We start from the raw sequence: 20,741 nt of genomic DNA on the forward strand, positions 1-20,741 counted from the left end.
AGAGGGAGGAAGGGAGGGAGGGAGGGAGGGAAGGAAGGAGAAAAACAAAACTAAAACTGGGCAAAAGACAAAAAAAAAAAAAAAAAGGTAGAGCAAACCTGTTCAAACGCCCAGCCAGCCCAGAGCTGCTTCCTTTAACCAGGTAATTGTTATGGACACTGCCACAGTGGAGAAAGGGCGGCGGATTGGGAAGTTTGACTGAAGTCCAGAGCTCGCTAAGCTGTAGCTGAGAGTGCTTCTGCTCCTGACCAGGGCGCAATGTGAGTGAATGTGTAATGAGGCCGCTGGCTCCAGAGAGCTTGGCTCTCTGATGCCACTTCATAATTAATTCAAAGCTTTGATAATTTCATTAGATTTCTCCCTTGCTGGTCCTATCAATAAAAGATGGCACTGGACCCCAGCTCCTCTGTGGCAGGAGCAGAGACAACAAGCACAGACCAGGGACACCTTTGCTTCCTGACAGGGGCAGTGGCATATGGCGCCCGTGTTGTACTGGGAGAGATGAGGAAGAGGAAAGATTCAGCTACATAAAATATCACAGATGGCAAGCATCATCTGCAGCAACATATTTTAGCATCATCCTAGAATCGCACTATGGACAATTCCAGGAAAGTTCTACATAGAGAAAAGTAAGAGGGACACAAATGACCTGTGGTCAGAACAACAGGGACTACTGGCCTCCTTCCTGAATGCATGTACTTCCAACAAACAGTCTCTACACGGCGACAATAGTCTGTGCTCAAGACAGATTTAGCCTTCTCAAAGAAAGAAACGGTGCTTTCCTCCAGAGCACAGCCTTCCAAATCATTCTCAGACCCTTTTACCAGATGTCAAGTGTAAACAAGAAGTTACTAGAGGTAGAACTCAGAAGTTAAACTTCACACGGAAGGAAACTTAAGGACCCAATCTCCAGTTTGCCTCTGTGACCCAACCATTAGTACTATTTTGTGGGGATAGGCTGAGACAACCGGGGTGCCATGATGGGATGTCTTAGACATCTCTTTGACTGTGTTCAGATTGCATAGATGGATCTGAATTTTCTTTTGGGTTACCCCCAAGGCAGTAAGCCAACAGCTTTTATGAAATGATTGGTTTAGAGTTTTGCTTGCTCCAAAGACCAGGTGAAGTTAGACACTGAGCCCACTGGGCCCAACTGTACAGCAGTAGTACAGGAGGGAATTATCATTTTGAGAGTTTTGGAGACTGTCATTTATATAGTTTATTGTTTATGACGTGAGTGTTCGCTGATGTGGGGAGGGATATCCAGCCCCTTCACAAAGTGTACAAGGCATTCCCTACACAGAGCTCCCTGTTTCCTTCCCTACCCCATAATACTACGCAGGATTTCCCCAAATTCATGATATCACAATATTTCCTACATCATTGCTCTCTGACCTAAAATGATTAATTCCCCCATCAAAGGGATGGATAGGACTTCAGCAACTCACAGTTATCTTAACAAATCAGCTCACGAACTACTCTTGCAAGTTTCCAGTGAGCCAGCACCCCTACACACAATAGCATATATGCAGGACACTCATAGGTGTCCTTAACAAACCCTGCCAGCCGCTGGGACACTGAGCTTCTCTCTGCAATGACACCCATCACACTTGTGCCTCTGCTCACACGTGCCCCTGCCCCACTGTAGGCAAAGGCCTCCTAAGGAAGCAGTGTGATGAAGTTCATCTTAAGCATGAACTGAACATGCTCACAGAATTAAAGAAACAAATAAGGTGTCCTGAAATTCCAAAATCCACCTCTCCTAAGCTTGTCTACTTGCTGTCTTACATGTCTGACAGAATCCAAGGATTGACAGACCCAGGAAACTGGATCTGATGCCTCATAAATCTTTAAAGAAAACACAAGATTCATGAACTGAAACAGACATGAGCTGCCATAGGCAGCCTGCTCTGACCCGGAGACTCTGGGTTTGTAGTACTGCACTGGCTACTGTTGCACTTGGAAGGTGGTCTGTTCTGAGCCTGAGACTCTGGGTCTGTAGCACTGCACTTGTTGGTTTCTGCATTGGTTTCTGCGCTCGAGCTCGCTCGAACCTCCTGTCTGCTCGCTGCGTTGCGGCTGCCACTGCTCGCCGTGCTCACACGTGCGCACCACGGGCACCGCACCACGGACGCAGTGGAACCATGAGCCGCAATGAGACATGCTAGACCAGATAGTTCCACGTGGGCTTTATTTAAGATAAGGAAGGGGTAGCGGGCGGGAAGGAAGGGGAGAAGAGAGAGAGAGAGAGAGAGAGAGAGAGAGAGAGAGAGAGAGAGAGAGAGAATAGAGAGAGGGGAGGCAGGCCATGACCACGTGGAGGGGGGGAAAGAGCCCCAGGGGCAGAGGGGTGAAAGAGTGTGGGAGAGCGGAGAGCAAAAGAGGGAGAGGAGGAGCAAGTAGCCCCTCTTATAGTGGGCCAGATCTCTGGGGTGGGGCATACCTGGCTATTGCCAGGTAGGTGTGGGGTAGAGCTTAGACAAAACCCCAACAGCACTGGCTACTGTTGTGCTTGGAAGGTGGTCTGTTCTGAACCCAAGACCCCGGGTTTGTAGCACAGCACTGGCTACTGTTGCACTTGGAAGGTGGTCTGCTCTGACCCGGAGACTCTGGGTCTGTAGCACTGCACTGGCTACTGTTGCACTTGGAAGGTGGTCTGCTCTGACCCGGAGAATCTGGGTTTGTAGCACAGCACTGGCTACTGTTGCACTTGGAAGGTGGTCTGCTCTGACCCGAGACTCTGGGTTTGTAGCACAACACTGGCTACTGTTGCACTTGGAAGGTGGTCTGCTCTGACCCGGAGAATCTGGGTTTGTAGCACTGCACTGGCTACTGTTGCGCTTGGAATCCTGACGTTCTTCTGAGTTCTCCTTACTAAAGCCTGGTCTCCAGCTGACAGGGCCTTTAGGACACAGAACATACTGCCAGGAAGGTGGATCACCAGGGAGATACAAATATTACTGGGACCTCAGACCTTTCCTGTTCCTCCTCTCTCTCTCTCTCTCTCTCTCTCTCTCTCTCTCTCTCTCTCTCTCTCTCTCTCAAACACACACACACACACACACACACTCAACTTTCTCTCTCTGTATGTATGTGTGTGCGCATATGCGTGTGTTGCTTTCAGTGTGTCTAATAAGGTAGTGTATTGATTTCTATGACATATTATGTAACATGACTTTATTAAGTTACTTGGTAAAATTCAACTTTCATTATAACCTATCTGTAATCATTGAAAATAAATTTCCTTAAACCTGGAAACAATTGGGGCAGGGAGCTTTTTAGCCATAGATGCAGTCCTTTCCGTTACTGAGTGGAATGCTGTCAAGCTCTGCCATATGGAAAGTCTGAAGCTCACGGATGCCGCGAGTGCAGAGGTCGCCCAGCTTTTACACGCTGGACTTCCAGAAACATGTCTAGTCGCCTTTAACATGCGAACACTGCTGCGCATCAAGTCTTCTCATGATACCATACCAAAGTCTATCTTGGAAGTAGTCCTTCTGTTGTTCCCTTGTACGTATACTAAATACAAAAGTGAAAACCACCACTTACATTAAACAAGAATCATTTAGTGCAAGTAATTTGAGAAGCTCCTGGCTTTTGATGCTGAATAGCCTGCTCTGGATTACAGTACAAGGACATGTTTCTAAGATGTTAAAAGGAGGTTTGTGGCTGTCCTAAATTCCTAATAATGCTCGAAGGTAGAGAGCATATGTGGAAAGTGCTCAGAGGTCAGAGCCCAAACTCAATCTCACCACCTGCAAAAAGATGTCAAACTGGGCCAAAAAGATGTCAAACTGCAGTCTGGATTAAGACTGGAAACCACAGGGAAGAATATCAGGTGAAAAGTCCCGGAAGCCATGCCTAGATTTCTTCTTCCTTCTGCAGGGAAGGCGCATCTGTCCTCCCCGCCCTTCTCGAGTTGGGGGTAAGGGAGGCATTTACAAGCAAACAACAAGGGAAGCAATAAAAGCTGCACAGAACCGAAGTGAGCAGCGCTTTCTTCTGTCGGGTGACTTGGTGGACCACACTCCATGCAAAGGAGCAGAGGGCACAGCCGTGAGAACTCTTAGAAACGGAACCATGTGCACTTTAGACCCGAGTGGCCGAGCAAGGAAGGAGTGAGGCAGACTCGTGGACTTGCCTTCTGTCTAGAAGATGGGAAGCTGCTTAGAACAGACGACCACAAGGCGAGGGCAAGGGGAAAGGGTGGGGGCTGGAACCAGGGACGCTTTAGTTCTGTGATGGTGTGGGTCATCTCAAAGCTGCGAGAGCCAAAGTGATGCCTCCGAACATGGCCTTTGTTCTGGACTCGCTTTGGGAGACCACACCGAAAGGATCAGGGCTGGGGGAGGAGATTCGGAAGTGTAAAGAGCCTCAGGGTGTTCAGGAACAATGAGCAAATCCAAGCTGCTAAGCAAGCCACTGAGAGAAGTGACGGAGCAGCTGTCCAGGGACGCTAAGTGAACTACCTCAGATTTTACAATTCTTCCCTTCAATGGAGGGCTGAAGCAGATCACGAGACATTTAGCAAAACCAAAATGAAACAGATTCTAGACACGCAGGAGTCAGGCCACAGCAGCGTGGTCAAGCCTAGGAGCGGACGCAGCCGTGTCCCCAGTGGTAAGGCCGGACTCTGCTGCTAAGGGTGGGTGTGTGCTGAGGGACAAACCAGAGGCGGGTAACAAACCCTGCACCTGTGGAAGAGTGACCAGTGACGCAAGGCCTGCTGCAGCCGCAGGCACCCTGTGACTCATGCTGCCCCGAGATGGACAAGCAGGATCTGAGGCACTAGGGGATTAGATGCGGTGATTCTAGGCTCCCGTGTCTCTCCACAGCAGAACAGATGTGTGTCTGTGGTCCTTGGCCAAAGCTGCTCCTTACTGTGATGGGAAGACAACAGGAAAGGGAAGATGGCGGCTATCGCCTAGGAAGGATGTGGCAGGAAGATGGCGGCTATCGCCTAGGAAGGATGATCGCCTGGGAAGGATGAGGCCGACCTAAGCCTGCTGAGCTCAGCATAACTTCTATAGCTATTGCATACTGAGGCAAGAAAGAGCAGTGTGTGACCAGCATTGCCCACCTGGAAACACTCTTCACTGCATGCACTGGCTGATCTAACAGACTCTCAGGTTTTGCTCCTTAATGGTTAAAAAAAAAAAGAAAGAAAGAAAAAAGAAAAAAGAAGAGAAAAAAAGAAAAAAGAAAAGAAAAAAGAAAAGAAAAAGGAAAAAAGAAAAGAAAAAAGTCACTGTTTTTTTTTTCCAAATGAGTAAAAAGGAAAAGAAAAGAGATGGAAAACAGGAAGCTTAAGCACACCACAACGGCCTGAGGGGATTGCAAAAGGTTCTGGATGGTATTTTTCTCAGAGATGCCAAACATTACCACAGATATGGGACCCTGTCACTCACTACCTAGGACCTCTGATCTCCAGAGCCTGACCTTAGACTTCCTATAATAGCTATGCCCTTCCTTCTCAAAAAATGCCTCTGGAAGCCTCTATGCCATGACTCGAGCAGATCAACAAAAGCAACCAGGCGCTCTCCCACCCCGCCTCTACTCAGTTCGATAACTCTGCTGATCAATGAGGAGTGGGAGGAATGTAGAGACAAAGTCAAAACTGGGGAGCTGGGCAAGACAGGTCAGCAAGGAGACTTACTTGCTGCAGACCATGACAACCTGAGTTTGCCCTCTGGAAACCATACCGTAGAAGGAGAGAAGCAACTCCCACAGGTCGTCCTCTGACTTCCACACAGGGAGTTCACACGCACCCACACATGTGTGGTCCTCATTCTACCCTACTGCTGAGCATAGCTGCTGGGGAGGTGAAACACTGGGACCTTGACTGCACTTACCCAGGTGCTGGGCTTCCGGAAGCACAGAGACACCTCTCGGGGTGAGAAGACGCAGTCCAAGATATGGGAAGCCGAAACTGGTATTCCGAGTCCCTGGCCACCCAGTTGCCACTGGGGCAGCACAGAGGAGTTGGGAGTGAAGTGTTGGGGGTCCACAGGGCTGACCGAGGCCAGGACCGTTGGAGGCCCAAGAGCTGAGAGGGCGTCTAGTGTGGGGCCAGGACTGGGAGCTCCAGCTTAGCTCATCAGGGAAGCAAGCATGGCAGTTGTCTGGGGGCACAGACGGGCCTTCTAAGGGACACTTGAGCTGCAGCTCTGCAGTCGAGCTCTCCATGCTCCCAAAGGTGGTTCTTGATGGAGGAGACAGTCCTTGTTGATCATTGTGGAAAATGTATGTGTACAAACTTCTCAGGGTGGACCAGAGATTAAGAACCTTTTGTAGTGAGCAAGGAGGAACTTACTGGCTAAACCCTCAGGGCATCTAGGGACCTCATTAGTATGGAGAACTCTGCTCTGTGTCCATGTGACCACAGGTCACATTTCTTTATGTGGGAAGTGTGGCATGAGTTCAGGGCCAAGAACTAGCCTACTATCCAGGTGTGTGCCCTGAGTTTCTGGGGACTCAGACCTGGCAAAGTCCACCCTCTGTCTCTGTCTCTCTTTCTCTCTCTCTCTCTCTCTCTCACACACACACACACATACACACACACATATGCACACACACACAAGCATACACATTCTAAATGAAACAAACAAACAAACAAACAAACAAACAAACAAACAAACTTGCCATACTTTTACTGGCAGCCCAGCAGCCCATTGCTGGAGATTTATGACATTGAGAGCTATGGAGTCCTAAAACTCTATGGTGATTGATCTGACCAGCCAATCTCAAGAAAAACAATTAGAATGTAAAATTTACTCTTAAACAAGATGGCGGAATGTCACCTACCCATTTGATATGCATCCTACACAGATGACCCAGGAGCTAACACCAAGCAACCTGCATAACCTCACAAAAAGGCCCTTCTCTAGGGGCAGCTGTCCTCTCTGGGGGTGGGGGTGGGGAGAGATTGAGAGAGACAGTTAAAAACTACTTTTATGCCCTTAGGAATAAAACAGCTTTTAAACAAACGGTACACAGGAAGAAACAGCTTCACTGGTTATAAAGCATTCACCAATGCTTTAAAGAAAGACTCAGTTTGGAACACTTCAGTTTTTAGTCTAAAAACCACTGCTGGAATTAACACAATTACTACTTTTATAAATGTTGCTATGTATCCTACTTGAGAGTAAATGCTTGTTATCAAGTTGTTGTTCCAGGAGTAAATGGTAATTCTTTCTAATCTCTCCAGGTCCACTTCTCCATAGTGGTGGCACGATCTGTTCTGTACAGCCTTTATCTTGAGGGAAACAGTGTGGCTGTTCTTGTTTGTATCCATTCCTCCCAATTCAGGCATGGGGGGAAAAAAGATGCAAGTTCCTGTTTCTGGGCACTAAATTGAATCAGGTGTCCTCTTCTCTTAAGGAAATTAAGTTGCTTTTGTGCTGGCATGTTTTAATGAGGCCGAGTCAGCCGACGGTGACGAATGGCAATGACACCAGGGAGAGCACGTAAGCAGGACAATATGTGCGTGGCGCCGGCTTGCAGCCTATTTGTCAGTGACTACTCTCAATGACTTCGCTGTTTCTTAAGGGGCCTATTAATCTCAAATTTAGTTATTACACAACGTTTATTTGAACATATATTCTGTGGATGATGACAGTTAATAAAGGAAATCTTTCACAAGCTGTATTTTTACATATTGTTCCAACTCCAGCTCCTAGTCCTTTGATGGTATTGATGGAATAGTCCACATTGTTTGTACCAGGCTGATTCTTTTTTTAAGGCACATATATTCAGATTCTTTTCTAAGCACATGGGGACTCTTAAATAACTGTTAAAATGCATAAGAAAAAAAGTCTTAGCACAAAATGGTAAAAGTAAAAGGACATTTAACTGTTCAACAACAACAACGTTTTATGTGCAAACTGACCCTTCCAAGACAGCCAGATGCCTTTTAACACTTCCAGAGCTCTTGCTCGCTCGCTCGCTCGCTCGCTCGCTCGCTCGGGTGCCCGATATGCAACAGCCCTTGCATACCAATCGACTCTCACGATGAGCACAGGGCCAGAGACAGAGGGCAAAATCAATTTTCTTGAGGTGCAAAAAGAATCAAATAACAGCTACAGTGCTTTGCTCCTTGGCTGCTTTTTTCATAAAATACCAGTGCAGATTCTGCGGTTGTTTTCAGTCAGCTTAAAAGGATCCTTTTCACGTTTTCCTCAGAACATTTATCAACTCAAACAGATCCACTAATTCAGGCTTTGGTTTCAGTTCTGGGAGAAGCAGTTACTTTAAGTGAAACTGGGACTCAATAATAAAATAAAATGTCACTGCAGCCTAGAGGAAGACTTGCAAATGTCCTTTAGCATCCAGATGCATGTGACTTCCTCATGAAATCTCAGTTTCAATGGAATCAGAATATTCTAGTGGGCAGGATCCTTAGGTCCACTGGCAAGCTCTTGACTAGGAAGAAATCAGACTCCAGAGAGAAGAGAGGTCCATCCCAAGGTCATGGAGATAGCAGGGCCAGAAGGAAAGTCTGGTGCAGCCATTTTGCTGCCCTCTGCCACACTGGCCAGCTTAAACAACATCCATAGACAGCAGCTTTATATTTAAATTACAAACAGGTAAATAAATATGCAGAGACCAATGTATTAAAGTGTTTGTGGCTATGCCGGAGAATGGGATAATAAACATCTCCTCCTCCGTGCTGTCCCTTGATTTTTAAGGTTTTTGTATTGCCAATATAGTTAATAAAGGGGAAAAACATGAACTAAATGTTAGCTATTAAGCATACTGAAGAGTCTTAGAGGCTTACTTGCTAACCTTTGAGCAAACATAGTACAACAGTGTGTATACGCCGGAGGTGCTCAGTCAATGTCTGGCTAAAGCTGAATGGACTGAAGACAGTATCACAGGGAACGAACTACCTGGCTATCTTCACTGAACCATCCCTACTGAGAGATAAACTGTGGGTGCAAACTAGCATACCAAGTCTTCCACTCAAAACACAGAAAATTTGCTTTGCTTATAACATAATAAGCGCATATATTTTCTAGAATGTAGCTGAACAGAAATCAGCTAGATTGTGACATAGTACTTGACATTTTTTGATATACCAATTTCCTGATACTCCTTGAAGTTTGATTTTTCTTAATCTTATTCGAAATCCACAAAAAGAAATAAACCAAATATCCCTCTACGTATTCATCTGTACAACACAAATTTGTTCAGCTGATTTTGTATTTTTGAACACAGAAAGTCAATAGCCTACAGAGTCACAGTTAAGAATGACAGTCTAAAACAAAGTCGATGACTTTAAAGGGTTAAGAAAATCTGGCCACGAAGAACCCCACTTTCCTTACGGGTCGTCTCAATATCTCCTAGTGGCACACAACTAGCATTTCTCTGATCAATTAATGGATGCTGTATTCAATGCCAACCATGGACAAAGCCCTCTGCACACAGGAGGAAATCTGGCCCACAAACTCCCCTGGCACTCTGTGTAGAAGGGCGTCCACAAAACGGAAGTGACAACCTCTGTCAAAGCAATCTAGTGTTTCTTACAAGTTTTAGACTCCAGCTACTCGACTCTGGAATTTCTGTTCCTGTCCATTGATTAGGGCAGTGGATCAATCCCTCAGCAATAGCTCTCATCACCTTTTCATTAGCAATTAACGAGCTTTCCCACCATCTTCAGGGAAATAATGCAGTGGAGAGCCTCGGGGCTGCGACGCAGGCCATCCAATCCAGGCCCGGGGTACCACCCACCGACCGACGGCACTAACAACAAGGCCTGTCCACCCTTCACGCTCTTCAGAGTCAGCAGCTGGAGCAGTTCTTCTGGAGTTTCAGACTTAGAATATACGTTAGAAATGACATTTTCAATACCGAGCTCTTCTCTTTCCTGACATATGTATCGGAGATGATTTTTTCATGAGGGGCTCCTCATTGTCGCCATCCAAGTCTTGAGTGGTAACAGATGAACTGGCTCTCAAGAGGAAAGAGCATCTGTATGTGGCCCTAATACAACATTTTAAAAGGTTTTAGATTTATGTGTGTGCATATGTGTGCACATGTGTACACACTCCATGGTGCAATATGGGATGTAGAAGACAAGCTATGTGTCACTGTTCTCCTCTTCTACCCCGTAGGCCTGGGGGATGGAACTCAAGTCTAGGCAGCTAGTATCTTTACCTGTTGACCCATCTCACCAGCCCCTAATGTAACACTTAAAGCACAAATATTAATTTCGTGAAGATTCATTTAAACAATAAAAGATTCTGGAAAATCATCTTATAAGAACAACATTAGCCTGATACCAAAGCCATCTGAAGCATCATATGAAAAGCAGAAAATAATAATTCTCATGCGCACAGATAAGCACAAAGGCCCTTATATAATTTGAATTATTAGATCCTGGGACTATGCAGAATTACTTCATTGTGCAGTGGGGTTCTACTTTGGAAATAGACAACTGGTTTATGATTTGAAAATTCAATCGAGGCAACTCACTTTATCAATGTTTTTTTGTTTTTTGTTTTTGTTTTTTTAATGTGGTCATTTCAAAACTATCTGTCAAAATCCAAGATCAACATAGTGGAACTTGCCTGTAGTCTTAGCACTCAGAAGTCTGAGGCAGGAAGATCAAAAGTTCAAGAGCAGCTTGAGACACAGAGTGAGATACACATATTTACAGTTACAAACTCAGAAAACTAGAGACTGGTGAGGTGGTTGGGCAGATAATCCCCTTAGTGTATAAGCCCAAGAACCAGAGGTGGAGCCTCGGTCCGTGCCTGAGAGGCAGGAGGGAATGGCAAAGACCTCTGTAATCCCAGGACCTGACAGGGAGGATCTCCAGGGTAAGCTGTACTCTCTGGGTTCAGTGAGAACCTCTGCCTTGCAAATAAGATGAAAATCCATCAGGAAAGACACCCAGTTTCAGTCTCTAACCTCACACATATGTGAATGTGCAACTATATGTATGTGTGCCCACAAGCAGACAAATATGCATATGTATACACACAGCTTGGAAAACTACAATACTTATGAATTGTCTCTGTCTGGTGAGGGTATGTATCATTATGAGCAGGGAACAGCTAAACATAACTCAAAGGTAGAAGGAAGGTTGAATGCTCCAAAACCAGCCCTGCAACGAACGGTGTGTAGTCTCACTCTGTTTCTCTCTGACCCTTGTTAGACAACAGGAAGACCAGGAATAAAAGTCCCGAGAGAAGGACCCAGCTATGCCACAAAATGACATTGCTAACTTTGCTTAATTTATAAAGAGATGTGGAACTTAACTTGGGTTTGCATTTTAAATGCCTCTGATAATCATGAATGAAATTTACACTGCCTTCAAAAACTGGGTAAAAAATGCTGGCAAACCTCTGCTCTACAGAATCCTCTGGTCTGAAGTCCAGCCATGGCGAAAATAAAATAACTCTCCCATTTTAACTGTAATGGACAACCTGCAATTGTGTGCCTCTGTGTGTCTAATGTTCTGATTCTCTGGGTGCCTACATAAGCCTGTGTGTATTTTTGTTCATGCAGTGATAAACTTGAAATTCTCCTTCCTAATCTGGCTTGATTTTTACCTTGCCTGAAAGTTCTAGCTGGGAAATAATACACGACAAGGAAATAAAGGCACATAGGCTAGAAAGGGTGAAACAAGGCACGCATTCATAAATGTAACCCCTACTCCCCACAGAAAAAGTTAAGTGTAGTTTTCATATTGCAGAGCATAAAATCTACATACAAAACAACATATACCAACAAGGAATAGTTTAACATTGAAATGAATAAAAATACTATTTCTAAGTAATATAAAAACAAGGAAAAGGTATAGAACTTGGATTCTAAAACCTATAAAACACCAAAATTTTAATTTATTTTTGTTTTGTTTTGTTTTGTTTTTTGGCTTTTTGGACTTGGTTTTTTCGATACAGGGTTTCTCTGTATAGCCCTGGCTGTCCTGGAACTCACTCTGTAGACCAGGCTGGCCTCGAACTCAGAAATCCGCCTGCCTCTGCCTCCCAGGGTGCTGGGATTACAGGCGTGCGCCATGACTGTCCGGCTCTTAATTTATAACTAGCAATTTGGTTTAGGATGATGGCTCAGTCAAGAGAATGTTTGCAGTGCAGGAAGGAGAGGGACCTGAGGTCAAGCCCCAGACCCATGGAATCAGGCAGAGTGGTACAAGGGTAGAATCCCAAAGCTAAGGAGGAGGAGAAGAAGAAGGAGGAGGAGGAGGAGGAGGAGGAGGAGGAGGAGGAGGAGGAGGAGGAGGAGGAAGGGAGAGGCATCTCCCAGGTTACTGGCTGGCCCGCCTGGCCTCAAGTCCTAGTTCAAGACCTTGTCTCAAAAAACAAGGTAGATAGCCATTGTGAAGAATCACACCCAAGGTTGACCTCTGGCATGTATACATATGTATACATACGCACTCAGACCTACATAAGTATTCCCATAGACACAAACATGCACACATAGAGACACATGTGCACACATGTACATAAAAAAAATTAAGAGCTATAGTTTATAGAGCTATATTAACTTGTCAAATCTTTCTGTATTAACCTAGAGTCATCATCATCTCAAATTGTTTTTTAGTACAAATTGACTCCATTTGTATCCGCTCATCTTCCAAGGCATCACTTTCTTGAGGGGAAGAGAGCACGAACTGAGTCGACACTCACTGAGAAGCCATACTGAGTCAGAGACAGGAAACCGGCTTGGACAGGCGGACTGCCGACCAAGGTGCACAGCACAGCCACTCTGGAAATCCACTTTCGTGGAGATGGGAGCCGGCTTCTGACAGGAGCACTAGGACGCCTCAATGCGGACAGGACAAGCTTCTGCAAGTGAGCACTGCTCAGCCACATGCCGGCTAGACCAAAGAGCCAAAGGCAAAGTAACCACCAGGCTCACCTTACAAAGCCTCAGAAACTTAGTCGGAGAAGAACCGTTTGGTCCAACCACTCCATCAGCAGGGACACCAGCGTATTAACTGGAAACTAAAACAGCTTCCAAAAAAGTATTGTGAGATCCAGGTAGATGGTTATATATAAACCCAGGTTTCCTACAAAATATCATAAAACCTATAGCCCAGATTTATTACTTATAAAAGTGCCTGTTCCCTGGCATAAGAATCAAAAGCCATCAGAGCAGGTGAAAAAGGATCCCCAGAAAGCCAGCCTTCTTCCCTGCACTCACACCCCAACGGCTCTTCAGTGCAAACCTCTACACTTAGGGTTCATGTTTACCGGCTTTACAAGGTTCTCCTGCATCCGCATCACAAGTGAAACACACGTAGTGTGCTAAGTGCACATACAAGTAGAGAGAGGATTTACTTAAATGAATGCAATCCAAAAAGTCAATGTGGTGTAAGGAAAAGACAGGAGGGGACGGGATGGATGGGACGGAAGCGACAGACGGGACAGACAGGACAGGCAGGACAGATGGGAGGAACTGTGCTTTTTACCAAGCCTGATGATATGAATTTGATCCCCAAGACCTACAAATTCTAAAAGTTGTCCTCTACCAGCACATCCTACCTCCCTCCCTCCCTCTCTCTCTCTCTCCCCCTGGTTCCCCCTCTCTCTCTCACACATACACACACACACACACACACAATGCAATACAAAATTATTAAAAAACAAAACAAAACAGTAGACAGAAGGTTGAGATATAACTCAGTGGTACAGTGTATGCCTAGAATGCAGGAAGCCCTGAGTTCCATCTACAACACTAAAAAAAATTTAAAAAGTGATTAGAACAACTTAATTAAAAAAGTGTGTGTGTAGCCGGGCAGTGGTGGCACATGCCTTTAGTCCCAGCACTCTGGGAGGCAGAGGCAGGCGGATTTCTGAGTTCGAGACCAGCCTAGTCTACAGAGTGAGTTCCAGGACAGCCAGGGCTATACAGAGAAACCCTGTCTCGAAAAACCAAAAAAAAAAAAAAAAAAAAAAGTGTGTGTGTGTGTGTGTGTGTGTGTGTGCATGTATGTACACTCCCATGAGTGAGTGTAAGCTTGTGCAAGCCATGCCACTCGTGTGAAGGCCAGGGAGCAATCTCAGACGCCAGCGCTCACCTTCCGCCCTGTGTGAAGTGGAGTCTCTTGTGTGCTCCCCAGGGCCTCTCCTGACTTCAGCCTCCATCTCGCTGCACACACCGCACATGAGCACCACTATGTCCCTTGATCCGAGAGAGAGGGTCCTTCCGCTTGCACACAAGCACTTTATCCCGTGAGCCAGCACTGCTGTGAGCCAGCACTGCTGTGAGCCAGCACTGCTGTGAGCCAGCACTGCAGCGCCCTAGCACAACACTTTCCAGGAGAAAGCAGGAGAGCCGTCTCCTTCCTGAGTCTGTCTTTATGGCTGTGCTGCCTAAGCCAACAGGAGACAAAGGCACAGAGCTGAACCACCCGCCGCTGTCGGCTGTCGCGGGCACGGACACAGACTCTACTTCCCCAAACATTAGACAGGTCAGCAATTATCAAAGGATTATGACTTCGATTTTGCCAAATGATTAATAAAAATTAAGGTCACTATTAAATTTTCAATTTACTTTTTTTTTTCAAATAAAGACTAGTTGGATACACTTTTCAGAGCCTATGAAACACTGGTTCTGTTAACTTAGTTGAATGAACTTTCTCCTTTATAGTGAAGTACCACTGATAATGTGGATCTTCTCTGATTTGTAGAGAGAACAGACAGAGTGATTCTTCTTATGTCCTATACAAATCACAGCTGAGCTTACTGCAACTTGGTATGTCAAGGCTGACGATGTGCATGGGAGGGAGGCCTCCCCATTCCTGAAGAGAAAGGGATGTGGAGTGATGGGGCCAGGGGGAGGGCAGTGGGGAGGAAGAGCTGGGAGGAGAGATGGGAGGGAGGGAAATTAATTAATTAATCAATTAAGAGGCTAATACTAAAAGACTGTAGAGAATGCTCTTACATCCCGGTAATCTGATCATAAACTAGAATATTGGTTGCCTAGGAAATACAGCTGGGTCTGGCCAGAAGGCTTGGTGATTGCTAACTTCTTCAACCCTTTGTTAATCATTGGAGGAGGTAGAGGCAAACAAAACTGAATTTGGAATTCCGCTGGAAAAAAAAAAAAAAACAAGGCAAATAAACCACAGCTGAGTTTAAAACCCAGCTTCAAGGCATCATTTATATCTAGGAATAATAGGGCAATCCTGATGGATAAAGTAGAAGAAGTCTCCATTTCCTAACTGGACAGCAGCCCAGAGTGGACGGGACTTGAGAGCACATCCTATCTGACAGTGGCTGGACTGCCATCACAAGGAAGAGCTTCCACACACTCGGCTTTCCTCAGGCCATTAATCTTCATCTGACTCTTAATAGACTATGTAGATAGGATATATATGAATATCAAAAATACATGGCAAGGAAATCACACAGACACACTAAAGAGTAAAACACTAGTCAGCAAATGGCAAAGCACTAAATCGACTTCAAATTTTGATTAAGGGTGTCCTTCTGCTAGTGACTCGGGGTATATTAGCTTAGTGCAATGGCCGTAGCACCACAACTAATGGACTGCCAGGAGATGATTTAATAAAGAGGCCCAGCTGAACAGCGGGGTATAACTAACTCTGACAACCTGAGGCTTTCTTCTGGTCAAACATTTTATATCTGTAAGTACTTCTTAAAAAAAAAAAATACAAGGCCTAAGCAGATAGCTTACAGCGAGCTTCACTGTAAGGCGGCAGCCCAGATGTGCTATGCAAGCTCAGAGTGCCAAGAACCTCCGGGATCCATTAGTAACAAGGTGAGAGACCTCCTTCAACAATTCGTCCAGCAACTTCAGTTACTGCTGTGGGTGGTCAGTTAGAGTGATGCAACAGAGATAGAGCAAGGCCTTACATGTCACCTTCTAGATGACACTTGAAAGTGGAAGGGGACAGAAATGGGACTGGGGTGAATAAAACTGTTAATTGAATAAATATTTCTACAAAATGTTTAAAAAGAACTATGTCGGCTGACAGGGGTGGCGCTCGCCTTTAATCCCAGCAGTTGGGAGGCAGAGGCAGGCAGAGTTCTGAGTTTGAGCCCAGCGTGGTCTACTGAGTGAGTTCCAGGACAGCCAGGGCTACACAGAGAAACCCTGTCTCAAGAAAACAAAAACAAAAACAAAAAAACAAACAAAAACCCCTCTGCCTGTGACTGAAGGGGACAGGCAATGCTGCCCCTTTCTAGTTCTGACAGGCCAGCAGGAGCATCTTCATCAGTCTTAAAAATGCCACATATTCCACTTGACCCAACGATACCACTTCTAAAAACTTATCTAAGAAGAGGGCTGGGGACTTAGATCAAGCAACGCTAAGGCCCTGGGGTTCAGTCCTCTCTCAACTATAAAAATAAAAAAAATAAAAAAATCTAAGAAAATATGTTGCCAGCAAAGGACTTGGCTAAAAAGGTCATAATTTTATTATAAATAACAAACTCACAAGTTTATAATGAGATGAGGACACACAGACCACACCTAGAAACTCGGTTGTCCACCAGTGAGTGGAGAAATGATCTGGATATATTTCCTAGATAATTAACAGGAGCACAGGCTTTTATGTTAAAGGAGAACCAAGCAGGAGCATGAAGCCCAGCCCTGCTGTCGCTGTGGAATGTGGACTGAATTAGTTTGTTTAATTGCAGTGTGCTGTATGAGAGTGAATGACGGCCGAGAACCTTCCTCTTGATGCCAAGCCAGAATTGCACCTGAGTGTGCCATCATATGAAAATATAAACTAAGTCCAAAAACAATCATTAATAGAAATAGCAATGATTAGATGTTATTAGAAAAGAACTCTTTTCTGTCATTATCAAATTGACTGTTTCTAGTGGGGATAACTCACAAATGAACTCGCCTGACAGCAGACCTTGAAGAAAAGCCCCAGACAGAGAACGGTGCTGGTTTCCTTTAAAATGAAGTCTTTTACACTTTGAAAAGGCATCTCTTTAACCTATTCGTTCTAAAAGATGGGGAAGTCTGCTCCAGATGTGAGGCTCCAGTTCTTAATTTGTTTTTAGGATGCTCAGTTTCTTACAAAATGAAGGCATGGCTTCCCATCTGCACCTGTCCATCACACAGCAACATACAGAGAAAGACTTGAGAAGGAAACCACTGCTGAGTCTGCTAGAGCTGCTGCTAAATCATCTGTGGTCTACATTTGTAATCCCAGGACTTGGGAGCCTGCAGCAGGATGATCAAGGTCAGCCCAGAGTATATGGTAAAGCCCTGACTCAAATCCCAATCAATTAACTAATTCATTAAAATTTGTGTTTATAAAGCCCGTCGAAGTATTAGGTAGTCTATGGCCGGTTAACACATTCTCACCCCTTTCTCTTTTTTTTCCATCTCTTCCTTTCTCTCCCTATATTCTCTGCCCCAGTAATCTGTGTATCAGATTCATGAGGATAGTCACTGAAAATAGGCTTATGAGCTTTCTAATTTTCTATGTATTAACACACAAGAAACTAATAACTGGAAAGTAAAAATACTATTTTTTCTTTGGAAATTGTGTTTGGGCTATCTTAAAAACTTAACTATGATTTAAAAGTTACCACTGAGAAAATTTATAAACAAAAGAAGGTTTATGGGCATAATCAAATTCTGGTAGCCTTTTGAAATAAACATTTTTGATCCAATATCAAATAATTCACTTGAATTCCTCATTCTCTCAGCCACTGAAAGATAGTGCTGTGTAACATTTTTTAAGTTATTTTTAATTACATGTATGTGTGTGCCTATGTGTGTATATGTGCATGTGAATGAATGTGCCTACAGGCAACAAGAGAGCACTACATGCCCTGCCCCTGGAGTCACCGTCACGAGCTGCCTGGTATGGATGCTGGCAGCCATACCGTAAGCCCCAGGCCGTCTTCCCTCCATCACTCTGTGGCCTCTGGTTCTTCCAAGGTCACAGTGATGTCTCCATAGAATCTTCCTTCAAACCAAATGCCCACCTCAGCCAGGAAGTTGCAAGAACTGAAAACCCCCGTGTGCAAGGCCCACCCGTTCACTCTCCAGAGTTCGTAGGCAGCTAAGTGAAGCCTCTATCAGACACTGTGAGTCAACGTGCAGAGACAGAGTTCTGGAGCATATAGATGAGGTTGTTAACATTGGCCTTCCATGTCTACCAAGTTAGCTGAAGTCAAGATCGGATCGAGGGCTAATTAGAGATTTTCCTGAGATGTTATTTAACCTGTTTTAACTTCCCTTCCTGCATCTCCATCCTCTTTCTAATCTTACAGTTGAAAAAGGTTTACAACTTTTAGAGAAAAAAAATGTGGATGTCTTTTAAAAATGAATTCCCTTAACTACTCCCTTACATCTCCTTTCTAATCCCCAACTCACTTAATTAAATTCAGTGTGAATTTAAATTGCAATTAACATCTTTTTTGGGATTACACGCTCTAATCGCAATTATACAGTGAAGATTTGAAACACATACATTTTGTTACAGTATCTGAAATGCAAATTGGGAGCCCAGAAAAAGATGTTTAATAAAAATGTATAGTACTGAAGACTTCATTATGGAAGTCAAGGGACTAGGGCTGAGACTGGAGAGAATAAAGCACAGAGAGAAGACGAAACAAAACAGAAACAAAACAAGACACAAAACAAACACAAACGGCCTCGCCCCAATCCCCCAGAATCAGCCCCGCCAGGTTTCCATTTAACCTGGCTTCAGCAGTTTAAAAACTCACCGCCGAGGGGTTTGTTAACCAAACAGAATTTGATATCTTTCTCCCTACTTCAGCAGATCAGTCTTAAAAGCGACAGAATTCTCTAAGAACCAAGAATGCTTTTCTAGCCAAGTATAGTGGCTATGTCTATCATCCCAAGACTCTGGAGACTGAGCCAGGACTACTACTACAAGTTCGAGGTTATCCTGAGCTACCAAGCAAAATCTAGACCAAGGTTACGGACTGAGGTGCTGTCTCCAAACTGAAAATTAAAAGATAGAATCCAAGTGGTGATGGGGTATGGATTAAATTCCAAGCCCTCAGGAGGCAGAAGTAGGTAGATCGCTGTAAGTTCAAAGCCAGCCTGGTTTACAGGGCCAAGTTCTGGGACAGCCAGGGCTATACAGAAAAACACAAACACGTCTCCTCCCCTGCCTCTTCCTCCTCCTCCTCTTCTTCCTCTTCCTCCTCCTCCTTCTCCTCCTCATCATCATGGAAAATAACAACAAAATGTCCTGAGTGATTTAATTAACTTATTTAATTTTGCCATTTCTTCAAAATAGCATCCCAGAAAAATGGAAACGCTGATCTTCACAGAACACCTGTTTCCTGACACATGTTACTTTACTATATTAAACCCTCACAATAACCCTAAAGCATGATTCCATTTTACAGACAGCACCATGAGGTTCAGTGAAGTTTGCCAATGGCGTCTGTCTCGCTGCTCACCACACCTGACAGGACGACACAGGAGATGAAGGACTTACCTGGCTCACAGCTTCAGAGGTTCCACCCCATCGTGGCCACAAGAGTCCCTCGACTGACAGTGAGAACCAGTGCTGCAGGAGCCCGAAAGGACCACAGCGAGTCCCCTGCTTCCGCTAGCCGGGCCCCACAACCTTCAGAACAGTTCCACAAACTGGTGAACCACAAACACATGAGAGGCATTCCTAGGTAACGTGTGTTGGAACACCAAATTTATTGGCTCCAGGGTAAAATGAAGACTTGTCTTCAAAACTCACGTAAAGACAAAAACACAGCCTACAAATTCTGCACAGTTAACACCTTATTTAGAAGGAAAACTGCAGACCATAGACACCTCAAGCAGAGTTGTGGTCACTGCAGAAGGTGCATTCTCCTCAGATGAGTAAACATTGAAAGGAATTATCAAGAAGTTATATATTTGGGGCTCCTTCTGCCAAACCCAAGATCCTACTGAAAGGCAGGTATCCTGAGGTGGGTTCCTTAGGTAGAGTTGGGCTTTATCATAAAGGTTGAGTGTTGTCATCTCCGTCCAGGTTCCCCATGGTAACCTTCCTCTTTATTCTGGAGATTGTGTGTTGTCACTTCCAGAACTAGGTTTAAGAAAAACTCCTTCCTTCCACCGCTGGCTTCCTGCTAACCGACAGTTTTCACACAGCTGCCCTGGTTGTGCTTTCCTACCAGAGTAGACACGTTAAGTTCACTCTTTTTAAAAAAATTATTCTTATTTACTTATTATTATATCTAAGTACACTATAGCTATCTTCAGATGCACCAGAAGAGGACGTTAGGTCTCTTTGTGGATGGTTGTGAGCCACCATGTGGTTGCTGGGATTTGAACTCAGGACCTTCAAAGAACAGTCAGTGTCCTTAACAATAACACTACATCAGTGAGCTCCACACTCAGCCAACAGTGAGGGGTTTTAAGGCAGCACTCTGTGGGACTAGAAATATGGCTCAAGGGCTAAGCGTACTGTGCTCTAGCTGATGACCTGTGTTTGGTTTCCAGCACCCACAATGGGCAGCTCACAACCACCTATATGTAACTCTGGCTTCAGGGGATCCAACATTCTTTCCTGGCCTCCAAGGATACCTATACGTGGGTACACGTGCATACACACACACACACACACACAACTAGAATTCACAATGTATGTTTTTTGTATAATCTCCAAATGTTGGGGGCTCTGTCCTTACAATGTCACTGCTAAAGGATTTCCTGAACCAGAGCTCCTCTGTAGGTATTCCAAGGAGATCACTGATCCTGACATATAGAACCACACTTTATACAAAGTATACATGGGTAGATAT

General features: G+C 44.8%; 1 protein-coding gene across 4 annotated transcripts in view; it reads right to left on the reverse strand.

The window, feature by feature from the left end:
* Slc10a7 (solute carrier family 10 member 7) overlaps window positions 1-20,741 on the reverse strand; it is a 229,270-nt gene that overhangs the window by 153,922 nt on the left and 54,607 nt on the right. The gene's annotated exons all lie outside the window — the stretch shown is intronic.

This window comes from Apodemus sylvaticus, chromosome 21 (assembly GCF_947179515.1).
Source record: "Apodemus sylvaticus chromosome 21, mApoSyl1.1, whole genome shotgun sequence".
In the NCBI taxonomy this organism is placed as follows: Eukaryota; Metazoa; Chordata; class Mammalia; order Rodentia; family Muridae; genus Apodemus; species Apodemus sylvaticus.